At 43.2% G+C, this 14761-nt stretch overlaps 1 protein-coding gene across 1 annotated transcript in view; it reads right to left on the minus strand.

The window, feature by feature from the left end:
- The window catches only part of CCND2 (cyclin D2), a 35986-nt gene that overhangs the window by 2519 nt on the left and 18706 nt on the right, over positions 1–14761 (minus strand). The window lies entirely within an intron of this gene.

Consider the following 14761-nt stretch of genomic DNA (forward strand, 5'->3'; position numbering starts at 1 on the left):
AAAGAAGTAGTGAATGCTTCATCCCTGGCAGTATTCAAGGCCAGGTGATACAGAGCCCTGGATGATGCGGTCTAGTGTGAGGCATTCCTGCCTATGTCAGGGGGTTAGAACTGGATGATCTTAAGGTTCTTCCCAACCCTGACCATTCTATGAAAAACATGTAAGTCAAAAACATGCAACCAAGCCTCTGAGAAAATTACATTACAAATTATACTACATAACACTTGGAGAAAGAGTAGCATACAGCATAGCAACACAAATTTTGGAACCCTGTAGGAGTCCTATGATAAAACATGAAGTACAAACGAAGAAATCCAAAGTATTCAATACAATTAAAGCAGACACAGCGACGAAGAAGACGAATGTTAAGTATTATGGGATGTTCTGCATTCTTGATAATATGCTGGAAGACCAAATAATATGGTTATTAAAAAAAAAAAAGTGTGACAAAACATTGGCAAATGGTTATAGCAGAAACCAAAAAACAAAACCCAAGCCATAACTGTACAAACACAATGCCAATTACCTGCAGTGTTTTGGGACTGTGAGAGTATAACTGAGTAAGGCACTGAGTAAGGTGGGTGGATCCTACAATAAATGTGGATTTTCTCCTAAAAGCAGCCCTTCCACAACACTGAAAAAGGTACCAGTATTGTAAACCCACTGATGCCTCGGTCTGCCTAAGAGATGAATCTCTCACAAAGGCTTTGGGCAGTGGGAAAAAGCAGGTTTTAGCAGCAGAGTTTTACAGCAGAGTACTTTAACCAGAGTTGTGGCAGCATCTGACAGGGGTGGTGACACCTGGTATCACCATTCCCACTTTCAGGCATGGCAGCTGAAGACAAGAGCTGGGCACTGACCTTCACGTGGCTCCATGGGCACTTGTCAGTCCAGGAACCCATTATCAGGTATGTCTGCAGCACTGGGGAGCTGAGCTCTGACCAACACTCTCCACTTTCTCTACATAATACCAGTTTATTGAGGCGAGTTTGAAATACTCATGTATAGAGGTTTAATTTATCATCCTAGCCAGACTGGAAGAACACGTCAAATGCAGAGTATCTGGTAAATGCTGACAACATTTACGTTTGTAATGGTCACAATTAACCACGGTGGTTCACAAATACCCATTTTTCTCGGCTACTACCCAGCAGCTGCTAGCTGCAAAATCATGTCCTCTCCTTGTGAAACTGCCCTGCTTAATATAATGAAGCATCCCAACCTTTCTCTGAAGGTATATCTGCCAACAAGAGGCTGTGAGGGATGGCTTTTCAAACTGTCCCAGGAAGAAGGACATGGATGAGGTTAGAGCCAGTTGTTTCACAGACAAAAATATTCACAGTGATGTGGATGACACCAGCTAAAGCCAGAGTGAGTCGTCATCAAAATGTCTGGAGTGTCTGAGCTACTTGTGTACAATCTGACTCAGAAGTTTGTTCCATCAGTCTGATAAGTAACAGCACAGTGAAGCAGAGTACAACATGAAAAACCTCTGCTGCAATACTGTGGCCAGATCAAGCCTTTCCCATGTTCACCTTTTGTCTGAAGAGCTGGGGACTGTGGGATTGTCCCTGAAAAAGCATTTGTGGTCAAGTTAACTGGCTTGCAGCCGTACTGTACCTACCCCAACACAGCTCCACTGTAAGCAATGCTTCTCACTGCTAGCAGCTTTCCCAAGTCTCAGTCACTGGAGCTAAACTTTCCCACGCTTTGCTCTCTGCCTCAGGCTGGCTTTTTATGGAAGGGGAGAAACCACAACAAAAACCGTGCTGCTGTGTCCAAGGAAAGGGTTAAGGAAAGCAGGTGATTTTACCAACATTAGCCATAGTTTCCAATGTCTGTATTTTCTGGAGAAGATTAATTAGAATTTGGCAAGGCACATGGTGGGGGATCAGATACCTTCGGATATCCTCAAGAAATGCAGCCCAAGACCAGTGAAGATCCCATGTCTCAGAAAACTACATACTGCATTTGTTCAGGGCCCTTACAATTGAGGGGCCTGTGCTTTGGAGGAAGGCAACCACCATCCCTGTTTGCATCTAAGCCCATCTGAGCACAGGAAGGTCCTTGCAGGGGTGCATGGGAAGAGTTCCTTGCCAGCCCAGGCACCCATGTTTCCCTCCTCTGGAAACCAGATTAGAGGAAAAATGGTATGTACATGCCATGCTATGGGTACAGAGTCAGAATATAAATGAAGTGCAACGTCAAAAGAAGCTGAGACATGGGCAGTTTGTTTAAGATGGCCTGGGTAGCACTGAACACTGAATTCAAGTGACTGGCTGTAGGCTCCTTGTCTCACAGAGCACTGCACTCTGCTGCTGAGCTACAGTAGGCAGTAGTGTAACCCACAATACAGCAAAGGAGTGCTGCAACCTGCTCTTGGTTGCACCAGTCCTTGCCTGTGCACTGGAATGACTCCTACATCAGATGTAGCGCAGAGATCACCCCAAGCTCTTTGTAGTCATCTCCAGGTCATGCCCTGATTTCTGTCACTCCCATAATTCATCCTGATGCTCTGTGAGCAAGGGTGATGCTCTCAGAAGATCAGATATCTCATGGCCATCACCACTGCATTCCCAGAGCTGGTGCATAACCACACCCACGTGCAATCAGTGAATAACTCTGCAGCTCAGAATTACAGAGTACCTAAAATGCCAAGTCAGCTCAGTGGGATGCATACATTGTTGGTGTAATAAAGAAATTATCACTCCAGAGAAAAAGCAAAGGCTGTGTTGGAAAACACTGGTCTTCATGTGCCTGGTCACTGCACAGCTCCTCCTGAGCTAACTGCCAGGAGGAGGTTCATAAAAAAACCACCATTACCAAACGCATTGCTCACACACTGGCTTCATCACAGCAGGATTTTAATGGAGGAGGGTGCACTTAAACCCAGGCCTCCCAGAGCTGCCTGTCCCTGCCTGCAATCCATGCTAGACTCCCATTCCTCGAGAGAAGGGAAGCTTTAGCATTTAACTCATTGGAAGTGGAGCGGAAGCCTCAGCAGGGAGACACAGAGGCAAATGCCTTTGAAGAGGCAATAAAATGTGAGCACAGTGGATCTTCTGGTGATGAGATCCAGGACAGATAAGCAAAAACCTCACGAGGTTCTTCCTTTCCTTTTAGCAAAAGGTAAGGAGAAGGGCTTCTCTCTCTGAACACCACCTTCCGGCTGCTGCTGGCGAAGCTTTTTTTTTTTTTTTAAGGTAAGAATAGATACTTTTGTTTAACTGGCTAAACACTGGGTTTGGGAATTTTTTACTTTTTTGTTTTTAATAGCTGAAGCTTGCTCTTACGCTACTGGGAGCTTAGCAATTTTCTAATACTGGAATTGCTTTTTTAATGATGGGAGTGAGACACATTCCTCAGCCTTTCTCCCACAACACCTATCTGTCAAAAGCTCAGATCAAGAAAATCCCCCATTATTAGCTTGGGCAGGTTTTAGGTGCGTTGTAATCATTCACATGTTTGTGAGAGAGCAATGGCAACAAGCCACTTCAAGGGTCAAGGCATTTTCAAAAGGAAGAAAGAGCTGGGGCACCAGTTTGGAAACTCTTGTAAGAGACTACCTTTGTAATGCACTTTTGCGGGGGGGGGGGGGTAAGACTCTTCTTTTAAAGCACACTTGTGCACAATTTCAAACTAGTATGTCCTGAGAAGAAGCCAGATTTTTTACAGGCAGCTTCAGACTGCAGAGCTTAATGAGGCAATTTCCTTGCAGCCAGCCTCGGGGAAGGAAGGGTGGTGACACGTGGAACGCAAGGCTTGAGCAGTTGGAGCCAACTCTGTCTGTTTCTAAACATCCTGATATATGATCATTTACGCTGTTATTATACAAACTTCTGATGGTCAATATGATGCTTCACTGCCTGTATAATGAGGGTAAAATCTCTAGGTAATCCTATAGAGAAATGGGTAATCTCTGACGTCTTCATTTTGTACGTAAAACAAATGAAGGGGTTCAGTGTCATGCTTTCCATAGATTTTATTTTGTATGGTGATCCACAGGCTACTGGTGTGTTTTTTTCTGTCATGTGTTAGCTGTGGTCCACACTTATTTTGAACTTTAAATAATACACCACTGAATTCTTTAAAATAAAAAACGCTGTGGTAAAATGAGCAACATATTGCATTCAGCATGAAAGCTTCCCAAATAAAGTGCTGCTATTTGAATACTAAAAATCAGGGGTTTATTAATCTGAGTAATACATTATATTTAATTAATCTTGTCTATGAACAAGATTTAATTAATCTTGTCTATGAACAAGATCCAGCAGCTGAAATTGCCTGGCCAGCACAAACCAAAAATGGTGAAACTTATTTTTCAGGTTCTCAAGTTCTACTACCAAAATCTACTAAGGGGTAAAAACCTAATGCCAGATTCATGACTGAATCTCAGACGTGCAGCAAAACAAACTGGAACACACCAGCAGATTCAGCCTAAACTCTCCAGTACTGATGACAGAGATACAACAAACTCATCAACTGAGCCTGCGGCTGTGCAACGGTTAATCCTGGCTCTGTCACTACCCCATCAGGCAGCCTCATTTGCTGGAGATCATGCACAGGCCCACACCCCCGCTTCTGCCATGGTATTCAGGTCACACGGTGGGTTTTTACTCACCATGGTAGCTGTGGGACAACAGAGGATCCCTGGCACAGCACAGTGTCAGAGTGCTGTGGACAGATTTCAGGAACGTGCCTTATGCCAGATGAGATGCCAACTAAACCTGTCAATGGCTTTTTTTAATAAACTGGAATTAGCAGAAGGAGCTTACATCTGGCCAATGTGACATGCGAGCAAAGTGCCTGTACTCTTCTATGAGAAATCATAAACCCACATTTGCTGTGCACTTGAATCACTGTCTTACCAAGCAACTAGCTCGAGGGCCCATGAAGTACACTGTCTGGATGGTCACCGCATGGGTGAAAGGAAAAAAAGTTAGTTCATTTTGAGTATCTTATCATCCCAACTGTTATCGTGTGATACAGCAAGTGGCTTATTTTGTAGATAGGGCTACCACTTCTGTTTCATTGAATCATAGAATCATTTGGGTTGGAAAAGACCTTTAAGATCACCGAGGCCAATCGTTAACCCAGCACTACCAAGGCCACCACTAAACCATGCCCCTAAGTGCCACATCTACACACCTTTGAAATACCTCCAGGGATGGGGAGTTCAGTTTGCTTCACAGGAACTTCCTGTCAATCCAAAGTTAAGTGACACAACACAAAAAATACAAAAAACCTATCAGGACAGGCAGCCTGGCCTTTGCATGATGCAGTGTTTTTATCTCCTTCAGGCTTCATGTGGATTTGCTGCATGTCTGCATAGTTTACTCGAGGACTTCCATTTTACACCCTCCAGACAGTACTGACAAGAGAAAATTAAGGCTCTAAAAAAACATATAAAACTATGAATTCCACTACGCAAACTTTCCTTGAGAGAACCCACTGAAGTAAGAAGCTCAGATTTTGCAATAATAGGGACTGAGCCATTCCTCCAGAATACTGTAGGGTTCTCTTTGTTGCTTTTATAATGAAGGTTTTTAAGTGTGTGTCACATGGGTCAACTTCCCCATTCTTCTATATGCTCTAGTAGTTTTAATGATTAAAATAGTTCAGGTACTTTCCATTCCACAGTTTTATTTTTACTTCAGCATGTACAGAACTAAAAAGGCAGTAATTTTTAATGAACTTTTGGGTTACTTTTGGGGTTTTTTTTTGGTGAAACTATCATCCTGGGTGATTACACTAGCACATTCTAAAAGAATTTGAAGGAAAAGAAATGCTTTTCTGTGTCCAATGAGGAATACCCTCATGAATGTGATAGGAATGCTGGCAGTGAAAATGACTGGAAGGAGGAATCACCAGGATCTACTTATTCAAGTCAATCATAATTGAGGATTTCAATTTCCATTCATGACAATCTTGCTACAATGCACAAGCACTAGGAGAGGTCCTGTAGAACATGATACCTATATAATACATTTTCTCGAACTTTTCAACACCTCTATAATACATATGCCCTATAATGCCCCCTAGCTTCCAGTTTCAAATTGATGTTCAGAATACTAGTAACTCGGCTTGAGTTTCTGCCACAGACTTACTTAACCATTTTCAAGTTTTCCCTCACACCCCATCTAAACTGAAGCTGACAGATGGTATCTTTGGGATGACAATGGTCTCTGCATCAGATCCTGCAGTAAGTGAGTAGTGGTACACCACCTTCTGCACAAAGAAAAAGATCACTCCTCTCCAGTGCTGACAGTGGAGGGCTGTCACAAGAAGGTAAATCATTTTAGCCACGCATCTTTTACCTCCATCTCCATTTTGAATCAGTCCAATCAATCCAGAGTTTCTGTGATCATAAGGGGACTGCAGCTCTGTTATTTATTGCAATTACTCTCACCATGACAACTGCTCTAAACCAGATTTAAACCACCAGATTAATTTCACAGCCAAGCAGGGCCACTAAATGATAGCACACCCCTGTGTCCATACTGGTCATGTAACACCCAGCTCTGCCAGGCCCTGTGGTCCTTGTGGCAGCGACCACCAGAGCTTCAGCACTCACTGACTCTGGCAGGCAGGGAGGCATGGTGTGCAGAAGCAATGAATTTAGCTTTAGCCTCTTCCACAGCACTTTTTGTGTTGTCATTTTTAGACTCCCCTTTTGCATCTCAGTTTTGGTCTTGCCTGGGAGAAGCAATAGAGCTTACACCAGCAAGCTTCCTAATCTTTGTTTTTTTTATCAAAACTAAATTTAGGGAAACATCTGCATACATGGAAACTGGTCTAAGCCTTGCAGCCACCCAGCTTTTGCCCATCCAAGATGGCACTCATTTGGGAATACCAGTGCCCAGAGAAAATGCATTATGGCTGTATTTAAGAAGAAACAAATGACTGCAACACTACAGTTAACAAGGTTTCATTTTAGTTCTGTTTCATTTAACTATCACTTAGCCCTTGACAAGATCTTAGCTTTATGGCGAGGTGTTGTGCATCAGCAACCACAGAATAAATAGGGCCACCACCAGCTAAAGCCTAGACAGCTAAACAGCTTTGATCAGACCAGTGAGAAAAACCTGAAGGGAGGCAACACCGTGCCTCAGAGCCCTACATGGGATAAACAGACATCCAGCTGCCAAGAGCTCATCCTGGTAACTCAAAGAAAGTTGGCAGGGATTGGTATGAATGCCATTGCCACCCAAGCCCCAGCCGCACCAAGCTCAAGCCAATGGCAAGGCAGAATCATAGAACCGTATAGGTTGGAAAGGACCTTAAAATCATCCAGTTGCAACCTCCCTGCCATGGGCAGGGACACCTCACCCTAGACCATGTCACCCAAGGCTCTGTCCAACCTGGCCTTGAATACCGCCAGTGACAGAGCATTCACCACTTGTTTGGGCAACCTGTTTCAGTGCCTCACCACTCTCACAGTAAAGAACTCCTTCCTGTTACCTAACCCGAACTTCCCCTGTTTAAGTCTGAACCCATCACCCCTTGTCCTATTGCTCCAGTCCTTGATGAAGAGTCCCTCTCCAGCATCCTTGTCATGATACCCTTTGCAAGTTCAAGGCTGAGAACAATCCTGTTCAGTGACCAAGTGGGTCTTTTCTCAAGGGCAGCCAAAAGCCACAGCCCTACTCTCCTTTACAACCAGCAGCAGAAGAGTAACAGTAGGGCTGTTGTTATATATAACATGTATTTGCAAATGATACAAAATACTGAGGTATAAATCAACTGGATACCTCTTGATGCTCCTGCGTTTCCTGTGCTGATCAGATTTAGGAGCCTGGATCCAAACCCTAGGTTCTTTGCTGAGTGCTTAGAGTCCCAAAGCTGGCAAAGCTGCACGAGCTTTCTGGCATTTCTGTATTAAAGGGTGGTTGGTTTTCCATGCATACATTTAATTACTTCACATATATCTGTTAACGCCCCTGGTATCTTCCTCTTTCTTAAAACTTAAAATTGCAAAACGGAAACCAGAGAAGGACATTTTTTTTAGGTGGGGGACCTGGTATGATAAATAGAGAGGATGCTGGAGATACGTGAAGTGACAATACTGTTCCCTGGTCACGTATGCATTGCTTGGATAATCTAAGAAAACAGCAATCAGACATGCATTAAAGAGTCAGGATTTACATAAATTCCAGCATGGAACGTGTCATCTGTACTCCTAAACACAAAAGGCGGCAGGATTCCTCCGCTAGTTCACATTTAAGCCCCAATTCAAACCTCTCCAAAGCACATGCTTCATTGTTGACATAAACAGGGATTCCTTCCCAAAGCAGGGCCTTCGTGTGCCGAGTGCTGGCCTTTAGCTCGCCAACATTCTCCAAAACAAGAGCCTGAAAAGCTGCTGTGGGAATATCATGCCCATTTACTACATTTACCGGATCTCAGTGATCTCACATCTAATGGACAAAGTTTAAAAACAGAAATATTTTCCCTCCTAAATGTCTATTTTTGCTACTGTAACAAAGAGCATCTATTACAGATAAGTGTCTATGTCTCTGTTTTTCCATCTACAAGTACAAAAAATAGTAATTGGCCTGTTCCAAAGGGCATTTCATGGAGACTAGTGAGGACATCTCATTTTAAAAAACAAACAAACAAATCTTATTTATGCCAGAATTTCTCCACTTGCTATTGCTACATTACTGTACTAATGCAATATGTAAGATCACTAACACTAAGCATCTGAAGGATGGCACATTTTTCTCTGCAATCTTTTTTGTCTTTTAAGCACTTCCAACAGCGTACTTTTTAGATTCAGTTCCACTGTTTGCTTCAACAGTCAGTTTGTTGATTTCCTGTTGCTCGCATGGGTATTTCTCATAGCAACAGGAGAGAACAATGTTTTCAGAACTGGAAAAAGTGAGAGTGAAGCCAAAACACTGGTAGGGTGATCCAGGGGCAGATGCCATGCTTGAAATCATACTCCGTGCTTAACGTGACTTGGGATTTCACAGACTCACAGAATCAACTCAGTTGGAAAAGACCTTTAAGATCATTAAGTCCAACCATTACCCCAGGACTGCCAGGACCACCACTAAACCATATCATCTACATTTCAAGCTGATTATCTCTAACAGGTATACTTAGCAACTGTGAAAAGCTGTGAATTTACCCTGATGTAAGAGATGCTGAGATCCTTCATTGAAAAGGGGGATTTGATAAAAACTGTGACAATTCAGCTGCATTGTAAAAAGCCCGATGAGCCAAACAAGGATTCCCCGCCAGAGGCTGGGGGCAAGTCTCTGACCAGAGCAGTGCCGGGCCATAAGTGGCTCTGGCAGCAGTGCCTGGGCTGTGGAGCCGGTTCCTTGGGGGCCTCACTTCCTCAGTGCGCCGGCCCAGGCTGTATTTATGAATGGATGTGACGGAACTCCGCCATGAGCCCGTGGTGTAACTGCATCACCCCATTGTTGCTACACACGCACAGCACTCACTGGGGAACAAAAAGCTGAATGAATCAGAGCAGCTGCCAACTCAGGCAAAGACAACTTAGGAAACTATCTCATTCTTCCTTTCTTTTGGAGGCTATTTTGCCTGTTGTTTCCTTGCATACAAAATGCGGTCTGCAACAAGTAAAGCAGGATAAGATACAACGAGTCCTGTTACTTGTTTCCAAAACCACAGGCCCTAAACACTACAAAGGAGGGGGATTAATAGTGTATGTACTGTAGGGACAATGTTCAAATGGTATCCATTCAAGACAGATGTCCATGATTTTATACTGCAGCTCAACAGAAACATGGGGGGGGGGGGGGGAGAGAGAAATAATCCCAGCACTGACGTATGTCACATATTTAGGTGGAGATATCTTATATGCCATTTATTACGGATCCAAGTCTTCAGAACAGTCTGACTCTACACTTGCAAGGGCTCAGATGCAGCTGTTTCGACAAGACTTTATGAAAAGCTTGGTTCCTTTTTTCTTTCTACCTCAGGCCCTTAAATATTCTTTGGATTTTCAAAACTACTCAATACACATCAATTCCCATTTGGAAACACATGTTCAAAAAGGACTTGTGCCTGAATACAAGGCTACACATTAGGTCTGCCTGAAAAACTAGCCCCTGCTGTTCATACTGGGGAGGGCAACTCCTTTTGTCATCTGGATGCAAGCTTGAGAGCTGGGCTCTAGGAAGAAGATGCACCTGACATGCACATATAGCTCTGACTACCACACAGAGTGAACCCAGCCAGCCCTTCTGGCAGCTATGGTGACACGGAGTTTATTACACAAACAGCCACTATCCAGCTTAATCTGTGATCTAACCTTACCGGCTTTTGTCCATGATGGAAGCCTGACCACATTTTTAAAATAATGTAACAGTTTCTATGTTTCAGTGCATTCAGTCTCCCAGAAAGAGGTTGGAAGGGGCTTCTGAATATCACCTAACGTAACCTTCTGCTCAAAATAAGATTAAGTAGATAAAAGTTGTGTGCCTGATTTTCACTGACTTTATCCTACAAAATTCTGGTCCCAGGTGCTTTGTAACAGGTAAAGACCTTATCTATCTACTCCAGCAGTACTTTCTTGAGCTCCTCAGAAATCTTAAAAGTACTTCCCCTCCATGAGGAGATCTCGGGTACCAGAAAATGGAAGGGCACAGGACAGACTCAAGGGAGATGCAAGCAGTAACCAAGCCATGGCATGCTTACCCAGCACATGATTTATGAGAACACTCACAGGCATAGCTAGAGAGGGGGTTTCCAGATGCATGGCTAGCGATACACTGAACACTGGCTGCTCTTCCAGGAAGGGAGGAGGCAGATTTGCCCAAAATACGTCTGTGGCAAAGCAGAATATTGATTGCAAGTTCTTTAATTGTGCCCTACCCATTCAGCTATCCTTCCTTACATCCCATAATTGTACATGGCGGAGATGCTCCTGAAGCATCTGGCTGCACAAGGGACAGGATACTGAATGACCTGGAGTGCTTGTCTCGGATGCTATGGAAATTCCTGACTTCCTGAGTTTTTTATTTTTCCATTCAATGACCCACCAAGAGATTCACAGGGAGCTCAGCAGGTTCCTGTGAGTAGTCTGTTAACTCTTTGCCCACTGGCTTCTTCTCTTCAAGCAACACAAAGGAAATATTCCCACTCTCTGGCAGCAAAACAGATCAAAACATGCAATCCCCTATCCATCAGAGCTGTGTGAAGCCATGTGAGACTAGCTCTTAACGACTCTTTGGGACAATAATGATCAAAAAAGTCAATTCAGATACACCGTGCAGGGCTGCTTTCACTACCCATAAGGCTGCTGAGCACCTCAGGTTCTCCAAGGGGAGCTGAGATGTTTATTTTGGTAGATGTTTTTATTTTGTATTTTATTTTGAGATGTGTTTATTTTGGTAGATGGAAGGAGTAATTAAACTGAGGTTTGCATGGCCTTGTTGTCACTGTCTCTTCAGACTGTGATTCAACCTTCATCAAAATGCCCAGGGGACAGTTTATCAGAAATAGCTGTTATCCCTAGAATGACACTGACAGGATGCCATGTACTATCTGAAGCACTGCTTTGGATTCATATAGGACAGCTGACACTGATGTATTTCTGAAAGAAACACTCTTGTGTTGGTTGTCTGCTTACCCAACAGCTGGGTTCTAAATTAAATGCTGTTTGTTAGTAATGTATTTTTGGTCTAATTCTTAATGAAACATTCACTAAAAACATTATAGCACCAAATGCCAAACTCCAGTCTTAGTTACATCAGTGTAAATCTCAAATAACTCCATTGATTTCAGACTCCTGGTTTCTGTGGCTATTTCCTAGCAAACAGATAGCAGCCTCAAATTATTATTATCAAACAGTACAAGTTCAGAAAAGCTCACTGCACTTATGTTGCATCAGGATTTCATTATCATTCTCTAGTTTCATATGCTTGCATCTTTGAAGCTGAAATTTTTCATGCTTCACCTCCAACAGTGACATTCTTTAGAAAGCCAATGAGAAAGTCCCATCATCTGCTTCCATGCTAAGCAATCACACACACCAAAGAAAAAGAAGACCCTCCATTTGGGAAGGACTCTCCCCCAGCTCTCTGTTGCTTCCTGTGGGTTATAGCGGCATGGCAGGGGGTGGGTGGACGGAGAGAAGTTCTTTCTCTGCAGAACTGTGATTTCTGTGAGTTCCCTTGCTTTTCCATCATGTGATGCCCCTGAAGCACAGGAGCTCTCACTCCTTCCTCTTCCCTAACCTCCCCTTTGAAAACAAAACCATTCACAGAGTGATGTTGAATTAATTGTGTAGCTGCAGGAACAGCTCTCAGACACCAGAAATTAGGAAGTGAGAGAACTAAAGCTGTTCATTCAACTTTAAGTCACAGAGTAAAATACATTACATTAGTCTTAACTCTTCACTAACACAGCCTCGGGCTAGCTCTTACGCAACCTAGCCAGTACATTTGTTCCAATAATACCTTTTACAGGTGAGACTGATAGTACTATCTGTTGCTAAGACTGTCCCATACTCCTCCAAGACCCTGTTTAGAGTTGCTTATCTCTCTCTCAAGCTTTAATATGTTGAAGCTTCCAGTCCTGGGCCCTTTCGCATTTTTTCAAACGAAAATGTCACAGTGAAAGTTTCTACCAAAATATTTCTTCCCTTCCGAATAGCTGGCTAATGAAAAATACACTATTTTGCCCAAGCTAAAAATTCTGGCCACCTCTGATTGGGCTGAGACCTCAAAGCTTGCAGGAGACAGACCCTGAATTAAGGCCACCTCTGCCACAACAGAAACAGCTTGAAAAAATGACAGCACCTCTAACTTTTGCAAAGACCTCAAGTTTTTAGCAATTACATTATCCAGAAACTTCTTTTGTCCCGAGTGTGCTCTGTCTTGGGAAAGTCTCCTCTGCAGTCTGTGGGCTGACACCAGGAGCAGAGAGAAGAAGGCTTGTTTCTATCCAGTGCCGACAGACTCCTGGAGAGGAGATGTGACCAGTAAAATGTAGAGTTCTTTGTTATTGGGAAAGAGTGATATATTAGTTGAGTTTTTTTCTAAAGGCTCAGTCAGATCTGGGAAGATTTACATTAGGGTGGCAAAAAGCACATTTCTGACAAAAAACCCATCTGCTAAATTTCAAAGAAAAGGCATGAAGAAATTTGCAATGCGAAAACCAGCATCTTTTTTTCTTCTTTCTTCTAATGACTTAAGAACTATTAAGCTGTTTTGGCAGGTATTTTCTTTCAGACTGAAACAATCAGGATAGAAAAAATCAGCGTAACAAAGTCTGTCCAATCTGCAATATACTGTAAAATGGCCTTACATTAAAAGGCATTGGGATGCCTGAGAAAGCTTCAATATCTCTTATAATAAAGAATATAAGCTTTAAGTGTATAGCAGTAAGTATCAAATAAAGAGAATCCATAAAAATCCCCAAGACAGCAAAATTAGCCATGTATTAGCCAAGTCGAAGTATGGCTCTACCATACCAAGGAGGAAGAAAATTCCACCAGAAGGACACCCTACTGTGACTTTTCTTCTGTCTTACAAGCCTTCACAAACATTCCCAGTACACAGACTGGGCATGGGAACAGACAACTGGGATCCTGATTCAAGCAGAGCTTCACACATGAGGCAGTAAGGCACCAGCCAGCTTCCAGAAACACATGGAGAAGCGCAGCAGGAAAACCCATGGGTGTAATTCCTACCATGAAGAGTGGCTGGGCAAGCAAGCAGCTGGATCTGCCCTTGAAAGACCTTCTGAACGTGACCCCATACAATAGGAACTACAGTAACACAAGTGAAAGGTGCTTAAGGAACAGATTACTACAGCAAGGGTTGCATCAGAAAGGGATGCTCAAAATCTTTTTGCTGGCAAAAATGATGGAGGAGGGAGGGAAATGTGATCAGGGACTCAAGGCACAGCTAAGTATCACATAAGGTTCCAATGACATATCCCATGTGTTGAGTTTGCTTACTCTAACCTAAGAGCTAAGCATCATTAGCACCATGCTGTCACTGCTACCCAAACTTCTTGTCCATGCTGAAAAGGAGCAAGGAGGGAAAGATCCTTGTGACTCCATAGGGAAACTCTTACAGGAGATGAAGAACCACCGTGAACAACGCCCTGGCATCTCCAGAAAGACACAACCCAGCTACTCAACGATCAAAACCAACCAAACATCACAAATACAAATACACTACCAAGGACTCTCCCTTCTGAGAAGGGCTAAAGTACTGTGGAAACAGTATCAGTAGTTTACCTGGAACTCACTGATAAGGGAAAAATGGTCTGGTGATGGAAAGACTACACCACTAATCAGACAGCACAGGAACAGTGATAAGCTCTGATGAGGGTAGCTGCTCTAGGTTTGGGTTTTGGGGGTACCTGAGCACCACTTGCTTCTATCCTCATAAAGGACTTCCAAATAACTACCTAGGGATTTCTGTGAGTAGTGATGTGTTTCACAGCAGCAGAAATTTAAGGCGAGTGGAATTACAAAGTGAAAGCTCCCCCTAAACTTTGCAAGTATTTGCTTCAAGCCTCCCTGTCCATGCCTGGCTGCCATAACAGCTATTTGTGGCCCTGTTCCTCACCCCATGCTGTCATTCCCTTGCTCTCAGCATTATCCTTGTCCTGCTAACTACCAAGTTGGTCCATCAGGCTGTAATTTCTATAGCTGGAAAAAAAAACCAGGCCTTCTCTTGACAATGTTATGATGGATCTAATAATTGGACAGTGTATTTATTCTGCACAGTAAAAGCAAGAAAAAGTTTTATAGCTGGGACATATTAAA

Source organism: Neopsephotus bourkii, unplaced genomic scaffold (genome assembly GCF_033783945.1).
Source record: "Neopsephotus bourkii isolate Nb327-2 ecotype Australia unplaced genomic scaffold, CSIRO-AGI_Nbou_v1 NB_107, whole genome shotgun sequence".
NCBI lineage: Eukaryota > Metazoa > Chordata > Aves > Psittaciformes > Psittacidae > Neopsephotus > Neopsephotus bourkii.